An 11,143-nucleotide genomic window follows, 5' to 3' on the forward strand; every position below is an offset into this window, starting at 1 on the left:
GACACCCAATTCCTGAGCCTTTGGGCTTCTCCGTTCACTTTGTGTTTATTAGTTATTCCATCACCTCCTGTGTATGTTATGTTGTACTGTCTGTGAGTTCGTTTGCTTCGCTTCCCTCTCTGTTCATACACCGGTATACTCCTGTTAGCACTGGTGTGCGTAACAAAACCATACAGAGCAGACACCATCTAATCAGCAATCAAGCCGGGTTTTCAGCATCCATCGACCAAGAAAAGGATACGTAGTATACTTTCGGTCCACCCTTTTGCTGATAGATGAAGTCTGCTGTGACCTGCTAGGTAGTAAGTATGTGGAAAACCGGGGAGCCCCCAATTGATATTGCTGAAATATCCTTAGGAATGAAAGCTATACCTTAAACACACCTTAAATACACTTTACCATGGAGCCGCTGCGGCCGCTGTACTTAACACACACTCTGCGCACTTTGTACGTTATTAGCGTACTAAGTCCCGTACTGCATACGGACTTCGCGTACAAACGCTGCGCTGATGGTACAAAGTACTCACAGCGCGTACACACCCAGAGATACACCACAAACCCTGAACAGTTATGCAATGCAATGAAAATACGCTTTAAACCTTAGCAGTGCAATGAAGACACGACACCAATTGTGATTTTACCGCTGGGTTCCGACACCACAGTGGATTATTGCTAAAGGGGGGTTTACAATACAAACAATACAATATAATATAACAGAGTAAATGGCTACATTCAATGGTACCTACGTGAGTAGATTCGTTTGCGCTTCCCGGCCCTGTCTTCGGTCATCTGATAGATAACTTTGTGAGTCTTGTGTCAGACCAGGCCTGTAGCAGCTCTCTTTATACAATTCTTCCAAAAAGCAATACAATAGATACTGTAATCTCTTTGTCCATTGGACACAGGAATGCACATTTACAGTACAGGAGAGGTCATAGGTCGGTTTGAATAGGTAGGCGATGTCTTTCCGAACTGCTCTTGTGGGTGGTCTCCTCTGGATTCCCGCCGCATACATAATGTACAGTAAATACAGTTTATATCTATATTCTGCTCCTGCACATAACCATCTGCAGGAACATGCGATCTTTCTCAAACCAACACCGGAATGTTACCCTTAAAATACCCTTCAGCTGGATACCAAACACCACCTTATGACCTTGTTCTATCCCCTCCTATTCTGTAAAGGTGAATCCCTTTGTTCTGTTACCATTTAAACTGTTGTTACTTTCTGATGTGGTGCAGTGATACTATGTGTACATTGTGCACTATTTGGATTACATATGTAATGTGTTTTGATAGCCTTCCGTGCGTTCACAAACTCTACCGTAAATACTCATACCACGCGCTAATGCGCAGGACCGCGGGAGCGAGCATACGCAAATTGCGGATATGCGCATGCACAACAGAACAAGTGCACGCAGGGAGGCCATCTGTGTGTAGTTTGTACGTGATGTGTGTACTGCAATATTTTTCGACTTTGACAGCACCCAGATCCGACACTCTTCTAGCAGAGGCAATAGCCAGCAAGAACACCACCTTAAGGGAAAGCCACTTAAGGTCAGCTGAACCAAGGGGTTCAAACGGAGGCTCCTGCGACGCCTCCAAAACCACCGACAAGTCCCAAGGAGCCACAGGCGGGACATAGGGAGGTTGGATACGCAACACACCCTGAGTGAAAGTATGAACATCAGGCAAAATCGCAATTTTTCTCTGAAACCACACCGACAAGGCAGAAATTTGAACCTTGAGGGAGGCCAGATGCAGGCCCAACTCTAGGCCTTGCTGCAGAAAAGCCAAAAGCTTGGCTGTACTAAACTTGGAAGCGTCATAATTGTTAGATGCTCACCAAACAAAGTAGGAATGCCAGACCCTATGGTAAATCCGAGCAGAAGCCGGTTTCCGGGCCCGCAACATAGTTTTAATGACCTCTTCAGAAAAACCTTAGCCCTCAAAACTGAAGCTTCAAGAGCCACGCCGTCAAAGACAGCCGGGCTAGGTCCTGGTAGACACAGCGGCCCTGAACGAGGTGGTCTGGGCATTGTGGAAGTAGGATTGAACGCTCTGACGATAGGCCCTGCAGGTCTGAGAACCAGTGCCGTCTGGGCCACGCTGGATCTATGAGAAGCAGATTTCCTTTTTCTTGCTTGAACTTCCGTACTACCCTGGGCAGGAGTGACACCGGAGGGAACACATACGGCAGCCGAAACCTCCACGGCACCGCCAGCGCATCCCACGAATGCTGCTTGAGGATCCCTTGTCCTTGCTCCGAAGACCGGAACCTTGTGATTGTGTCGAGACGCCATCAGATCCACGTCTGGAAGACCCCACTTTTCCACAAGGAGTTGAAACACTTCTGGATGGAGGCCCCACTCGCCGGCATACACGTCCTGCCGACTGAGAAAGTCCGCTTACCAATTCAGGACTCCAGGAATGAATATTGCCGATATGGCCGATAGATGGCGTTCCGCCCAACGTAGAATCCGTGAAACTTCCTTCATTGCCAAACGGCTTAGAGTGCCGCCTTGATGATTTATGTAAGCCACTGTGGTGGCGTTGTTCGACTGTACTTGAACAGGACGGTTCTGAATTAAATGCTGGGCCAGGTTCAACGCATTGAAGACTGCCCGCAATTCCAGAATGTTGATCGAGAGGAAAGATTCCTCCTTGGTCCACCGACCCTGAAGGGAGTGTTGCTCCAGCACCGTGCCCCAACCTCTTAGACTGGCATCTGTCATCAACAGGACCCAGTCGGATATCCAGAAGGGATGGCCCCTGCACAATTGTTGGTCCCGGAGCCACCAGTGCAGCGACAGACGGACCTCCGGAGTCAAGAGGATCATTTGAGATCTGATCCGGTGAGGCAGGCTGTCCCACTTGGCTAGAATCAGCCTCTGGAGGGGGCGAGACTGGAATTGAGCATACTCCACCATGTCGAATGCTTATACCATTAGGCCCAGCACCTGCATTGCCGAATGTATCGACACTTGCGGACGAGAAAGGAAGCAACGAATCCTGTCCTGAATCTTCAGGACTTTCTCCTGGGACAAGAACAACCTCTGGTTGTGAGTGTCCAACAACGCTCCCAGGTGCACCATGCTCTGAGCAGGGACCAAGGAGGATTTCTTCCAGTTGATGAGCCACCCGTGAGCTTGTAGAAACCGGACCGTCATATCCAGATGACGCAGGAGAAGATCTGGGGAATTTGCCAGGATTAACAAGTCGTCCAGATACGGCAGTATCCTGACCCCTTGATGGCGGAGTAATACCGTCATCACCGCCATAACTTTGGTGAAGACTCGCGGAGCCGTTGTTAAACCAAAAGGTAATGTAGGTTGCCAATAGCAAACCTCAGGAATTGTTGATGTGACACTGCTATAGGAATATGCAGGTAAGCATCCTGTATGTCCAGGGAGACCATGTAGTCCCCAGTTTCCAAGGCTAGAACTATAGAGCGAAGGGTTTCCATACGGAACTTGGAAACCTTCACAAACCTGTTCAATGCCTTGAGGTTGAGAATGGGCCGGGAGGACCCATTCGGTTTCGGGACTAGGTTTCGGTTTCGGGACAGGTGCCTCTGAGCAAGAGGCACCTGTACGACGACTCCTGTATTCAGGAGGGTCTGTACCACCGAATGTAGAGTGTTTGCCTTTGTCTGGACCAACGGGAGGTCTGTCAGGCAAAATCGATGAGGGGGATGGTTTTTGAAGGCTATGGCGTAACCTCGAGTGACGACTTCCCGTACCCAGGCATCTGAAGTGGTCTTCAACCATTCCTGGGTATACCCTAGAAGCCGGCCCCCCACCCTGGGATCCCCCAGGGGGAGGCCCGCCCCGTCAGGCTTATCGGTCTTGGAAGCTGGCAGACGGGCAGCCCAGGCTCTTTTGGGCTTCGGCTTACCAGGTTTGGAAGTGCGAGCCTGCTTGTGGTACGCCTGACCTTTTGCTTTACCTGAAGGTCGAAAGGGGCGAAAGGACGTACCTTTAGCCTTCGATACAGAAGGAGCGGTTATTAGGCAGACAGGCAGTTTTGGCAGTAGCCAAGTCAGCCACAATCTTATTTAGGTCCTCCCCAAACAGAATATCTCCCTTGAAAGGGAGTATCTCCAGGGTTTTTCTAGAGTCCAGATCCACAGACCAGGATCTCAGCCACAATATCCGGCGAGCCAGGACTGACGTAGTAGAGGCCTTGGCTGCTAGGATACCGGCAACAGAAGCCGCCTCTTTAATATATCGAGAAGCTGTGACAATATATGACAAGCATTGTCTAGCATGGTCAGAAGAGATTTCAGCTTCCAACTCCAAGGCCAATGCTTCAATAGCCTCTGCAGCCCATGTAGCTGCAATAGTGGGCCTTTGTGCAGCACCCGTGAGGGTGTAAATCGCTTTCAGAGAACCCTCCACACGTTTATCCACATAGGCTCTTTTAGAGATGTGATGGTAGTGACAGGTAGAGCTGAGGAAACCACCATCCTAGCCACATGTGAGTCCACTGCAGGAGGCGTTTCCCAATTTTTAGACAGCTCTGGCGCGAGGGGATAGCGAGCCAGCATCTTCTTTTGAGGCACAAACTTCGTACCCGGGTTTTCCCAGGGTTCCTGACGTATATCCACTAGGTGGTCAGAGGGGGTAATTCCAAGTTGATCGCAGCAGGATTTTTGATAGCAATTGGGCAAAACCATGGGGGTAATTCCAAGTTGATCGCAGCAGGAAATTAGTTAGCAATTGGGCAAAACCATGTGCACTGCAGGGGAGGCAGATTTAACATGTGCAGAGAGAGTTAGATTTGGGTGGGGTGTGTTCAATCTCCAATCTAATTTGCAGTGTAAAAATAAAGCAACCAGTATTTACCCTGCACAGAAATAAAACAACCCACCCAAATCTAACTCTCTCTGCACATGTTAAATCTGCCTCCCCTGCAATGCACATGGTTTTGCCCAATTGCTAACTAAATTCCTGCTGCGATCAACTTGGAATTACCCCCCATGTGCACTGCAGGGGAGGCAGATATAACATGTGCAGTAAGAGTTAGATTTGGGTGGGTTATTTTATTTCTGTGCAGGGTAAATACTGGCTGCTTTATTTTACACTGCAAATTAGATTGCAGATTGAACACACCCCACCCAAATCTAACTCTCTCTGCACATGTTATATCTGCCTCCCCTGCAGTGCACATGGTTTTGCCCAATTGCTAACAAAAATCCTGCTGCGATTAACTTGGAATTACCCCCAGAGTGAGGTAAAACTTGCTTAACAACCTTCTGACGCTTGAACCTATCTGGTTTCTTAGGAGGGACGGATGGCTCGGGATCATCCGTAATCTGCAGAATTCACTTAATAGCCTCCAAAAGATCAGGAACATCCACATGTGAACTACCCTCCCCATCAGCCGTATCTGAGTCAGAACCTGAGGGGTCAGTATATGTGCCGTCTTCATCAGACGAGGTGTCAGTGACAGCAGCGGATTGTGAGGAGATAAGCGCTCGCTTAGAGGACCTCTTGGACTTAGGCGAGCGTTGGTCAGACTTTTTAGTAGTCAAGGACTGGTTCAACTTCTTTAATTGAGCAGATAAATCGTCCGCCCACGCCGGGTTAGCTGCAGGGACCACATACGGTTGTACCGGCATTGGGGGTCCCATAGGGGGGCTTAGTTTATGAACTAGCGTATGCAGAAGCGTGGAAAGAGCGGCCCACGGTGGGTCAGTATGTGCCTCCGTTGCCACAGTCCTACTGGGGGGCAAGGAGCCCCCAGAACCAGAGCCCACAGCTGCTATATTCTCCTCATATGGCTCTGTGGCGTCAGCAACACCGGCAGTGTGTTCAGCCCCAGAACCGTTACCCTCAGAAGCAGACATGATACAACTTGCAGTATGAGGTTAACACAGTCCAATTATCAGCAGCACTATACCTTAAACCCAAACCCCTGCGCAGTGTAGTCAGCACCAGCAGAGATAAAGGAGAGATGTGGTGACTAAATCACAGAGAAAAATACAAAATACAGTATCTTTGTGAAAATCCTATATTAGATAACACCTGACGCACCAAGCCCCCTCAGGTTATGGAATATAGGGATAGCAAGTTGAGTGAAAGACACGAAATGGACACCACTCAGCTATCAAATGCACACACAGAAAGTCACAGTTTGTACAATGCAGAGGTTATTACAGACAATAATACTGCACTGGACTAGCTTACACAGCTATATAACAATAGATATAACAGTACACAGTAAGAACTGGATGTATATCACCGGGTAATTGTACTAGGAAACCCTGACTAAGTGCACTCTTTCTTAACTAACACTGACTAAAAAGGCAGGTAGAATATTTAAGTGTCATGTAAAGGCACAGCACTGACAACCAGGTGGCTTTACATAGGAGGATTTGCCCTAGCAGTCCCAGGAACAGTGAGCTGAGGAGTAATGGCGCAGCAGACACTGACAGGGAGTGAGGAAAGAACAGATATGCAGCTCCAGGGCGGGAACTCTTGCTAGAAATGGCGCCCTGGGGCTGGGGGAGGGGCTTCAGGTTTAAGCCTTATCCCCTTTGCTGGCAAAACCACTGGATACTGTGGGCGATATAAGAATTGGTTTAGAGAGAAAACCTGACCTGCGCCCATGCCCTGGTGATCTAGTGGGATCGCCTGTACTGCCAGTGTCCAGCGCCAGCGCGCGCGGCCCGCCTCCCACTGACCGCGCCGGATCGCGATAAAGACCGGGTCCCGCAAGCGGGACCCACTTACCACCTCCCGAAGTGCGGCCACGCGATCCTGGAGAGCCCCAGCCGTGTGTGTCTAACGTGAAGAAAACCGGAGCCTCCGCTGTAGGTACCCGGCAAGCAGGGCTCGGGAGTGTACAGCGCCGCTGGGGAGAGCTGGAGCTGCAGCAGTGAATGTCACAAGACATTTACCACCGCTGCTGCCCTTGAAGTCTTCACTTTTTACTTCATAAAAAGCTTTTCTCAGGGCTGCTTGGAGCAGCCCCTCTGTTCAGTGCTTGCTTACTGCAGCACCAACTTACAAAACTGAGCTTCTGTGCTGGGAGGCGGGGTGATATAGGAGGCGGCGCTGTGCATTCTGGGAACAGTCAAAGCTTTGAGCCTGTTGGTGCCTCGGATCAAGATCCTACTCTACACCCCATTGTCCAATCCTTGTGGAGCCCAGTGTACCCCGCAGCAGAAAGCAAGATAGCATCAGTGATACTTACAAATCGGAGCAAAGTGATCCTCTCGGAGTCCAAGGTAATACTGAGAGAGGTGTCCTAGACCAGCTACTTATACTCTTAACCACATGACATCACTTCCTTAGGGAATTTAGTGAGGTAAATGGACAATAGGATCAAAAAGGCTTATAGTCTGGTCTTAAATGTATAACAATACTACAGGCTAATAGTAAGGAATGTCTGTGACCTTACTATACTAATAGTAAGAAATTAAAGTATATATTAAGAACTTTTTAGCCTAATTACCGCCGGTGGAACGCACTCGCGTGTGCGTTCTACTGGCCTGATGTCACGGGCCCGAATTTCGTGAGGAAGTGTCCGCGCTAATGGAACGCACTGTTACAGTGCGCTCCACTACAGTCAGTCACCATGCCGCTAGCGCTGATGATGCGCATGCGCAGTGCGCACTCCGGCGGTTTCATATCAACTTTCGGTGGTGCGTTCCACCTCACGAAAGTAAGGTGCGTTCCAACCTCATCAACTATACTTCCGATGGTGCATTCCACCAAACAGAAGAGGGATCTGTGTGTCTCTTCCCTCATGTGCTTATCCTTTTCTTACTTTAATAATATTCAACTGCACCAAATCCAGCAGTCTTCTGCCATCTGATACTTACTCCAGTGTCATCTGCTGATGTAACTATGTTTATTTACCCTGTACTTGTCCTATATTGTCGTCAACTGTAAGTTGCTGTTTTCCTGCTTGATTATTTGTTTATGTACTCTGTAATTGGGCGCTGCGGAACCCTTGTGGCGCCATATAAATAAAGGATAATAATAATAATAATAACATATTATATTAAATAACTAGCGCCCGTCTGTAGTGTGTAGAATAATTTTATTAAATTGAGGTGACTCATTCCAAATAGCCTTTTTGAGAAGTAAATAACAGCAGTCCTGATTCTTATACAGGTTGAGTATCCCATATCCAAATATTCCGAAATACGGAATATTCCGAAATACGGACTTTTTTGAGTGATAGTGAGATAGTGAAACCTTTGTTTTCTGATGGCTCAATGTACACAAACTTTGTTTAATACACAAAGTTATTAAAAATATTGTATTAAATGACCTTCAGGCTGCGTGTATAAGGTGTATATGAAACATAAATGAATTGTGTGAATGTAGACACACTTTGTTTAATGCACAAAGTTATAAAAAATATTGGCTAAAATGACCTTCAGGCTGTGTGTATAAGGTGTATATGTAACATAAATGCATTCTGTGCTTAGACTTAGGTCCCATCACCATGATATCTTATTATAGTATGCAATTATTCCAAAATACGGAAAAATCCGATATCCAAAATACCTCTGGTCCCAAGCATTTTGGATAAGGGATACTCAACCTGTAATCCCAAATTAACCATATGAGTGATAGTCATTTTTACGGGTGAGGACCTAGACACAGAAAGAAACAATGCTATAACATCTGGTATTATTTGGACCGTAAGAATGACTATAGGACCCAGTGGAATACTTTATTATAAACGAAGACCTAATATGAAAAGTGACTATAGTTTACTATATTCATTAACGTGACTATTATCCCCAATTATGTTAATTAACGCCAAAGGCTGGGTGACCAATAGTTAGATGATAATATACTAATCTATTTAATTATACTAATATATTTATAAAGTGACCAATATCTTTATTAATAAGTGTTAAAATATTTCAAATGACTATTTAAATAACAAGTATTGAGAATGCACTATTTTAATCTATTTAATTTGTTAAATTCGTTTAACTTACAGGGAAAAAGCAGTACCTTATTACACTAGGGTTCGGGCCGCTGCGGCCGCTAATCATACGCTAATAACCTTTACGATGTGTATGCACGTTACGTAAACATGCCGACACGCTGAATCGCATAATGCAGTGACACGTGTGGCTGGATACACCTTATAACCCAAACAATAATAGAATGTGACACCAGTAGTTAAATGTTATTTTGTGGTCCAACGCATCAACAGTTTTTACTAAAAGGATACAAATAAAAGATACAACAATATTACAGAGAAGAGCTACAACTAATAGATACATACGGTTGTTCGCAAGCGCTCCCGGATCCAGGACTCAGTCAGTCTTAGCAAGATGACCTTCAGAGAATCATCCCTGAGCCTGGCCAGGAAGCCTCTTTTATATAATGCACTGCTGTCATGCTAATTTTGCTTATGGGCGGTGGATAAAACAGCTGACATTCCATAGCATACCACCATAATTCCGCATTATGTGACATTTATAGTAAGCTAATGATGTAGGCGGACGCATATGGAAAAGGATTGGTGTGTGCGCTTAGGGGATCATAGAAAAAATGGGTATTTAAATTGGGACATATGCACTGCTTTCATGCTAATTTTGTTTAGAGGCGGTGGATAGAACAGCTGTCATTCCATAGCAAACCGCCGCCATTCCTCATTATGTGACATGTATAGTAGGGTATAGATGTAGGCGGACGCATATGGAAAAGGATTACTGTGTGCGCTTAGGGGATCCTAGAAAAATTGGGGGATTTATATGGGACATATTCACTGCTTTATGTCACAACTGAGGGCCTGAGCTGACGGAAGGCAGCCTCAGTTGTAGGGGCTGAGATGTACCGGAACCTGGGAGGTTGTATCAGACCCCTGGACATGTAAGTAACATGAAGAGAAACCGCCCGAAGGCGTGACCACGACAACTTGAGTAAAAGTCAATGATATTTATTTATGACAAACTCCATGCATCACAGTAGCAGTAAAAAGAAACATAAAAATCAGCAGAGAAATAATAATACAGTTCCTGGGTACTACAGGGTGGCAGGGGCCACAGAGCTCTGGTGGTATGAGACAGTTCTTATTATCTGCAAGTTGGAAAGTCCTTACCAGGCTCAACTGTAGCAATGAGGAAAGCCCAGGGTCGTACCAGCTGATGTTCCAGGGAAAGCTGGACTGCTGTAGATAAAATGCTGCTGTGGGTACTGGTTAGAACCAGACAGGTGTTGGCACGGAGTGGATACTGGCTGGGACCAGTTAAATAATAAATAAAGCTTGAGAGCGATGAAATGTAGATGAAATGTAGAATTTGAGAGCGGAGAAATAATAATACCGGTGGAGAGTGGTAAACTGCAGAAAGGACACCGGCCCTTTAAGAGAAGCTGTACACTGCTGGAAGCTGAGCTGGAAGCAGGTGATGTTGTAGCTGGAAACAGGTGAGTCCAGAATGGATCGGAGAGTCAGGCTACACCGCAGATGGAATGCTGGTGCGGGTCTCTATAGCAGAAGTCTGGAGACAGGAGCTGGAACCTGGAAGACATTCACAGAAGAGAGACAAACTGGAACTAGGTTTGACAACCAAAGCACTGATGCCTTCCTTGCTCAGGCACAGCATATTTATACCTGCAGCAAGGAAGGGGTTGGCTAGGCAATTATGCAGATTAACAATACAGACAGCAGATTGGTGGAAATGATCAGATGACAAAATCCAAGATGGCTGCGCCCATGCAGACACTTGGAGGGAAGTTTGGTTTGTAATCCATGTGAGAATTGAAACAGCAATGGCGGCGCCGGCCACAGGAGACGCCAGACTGATGATTGCACATCTAAACCACGCGGGCACAGCGGAGGCCGCGGCTGACGTAATCGCCACTCTGACACTCTGTATGCAGGAACTCAGGGACAGCGGCGGAGGCCGCGGGAGACGCCATTCCAGATGTAACATGGCGCCGCGGTGACCGCGTCTCAGAGTGACAGGAGAGGATGTGGGAATGTGCACATCAGGATAACAGATGGGATCCGGTCCTGGAGCGCTGAGCCAGCCTTAGGAGGCATCTGATAGGTAAGAAATGGCGTCCAGATACCCGGATCGTGACAGCACCCCCCCCTTTAGGAGTGGCCCCAGGACACTTCTTTGGCTTTTGAGGAAACTTGGAATGGAATCTCCGGACCA

The sequence above is a fragment of the Pseudophryne corroboree genome, chromosome 1, assembly GCF_028390025.1.
Source record: "Pseudophryne corroboree isolate aPseCor3 chromosome 1, aPseCor3.hap2, whole genome shotgun sequence".
NCBI classification, from domain to species: Eukaryota; Metazoa; Chordata; class Amphibia; order Anura; family Myobatrachidae; genus Pseudophryne; species Pseudophryne corroboree.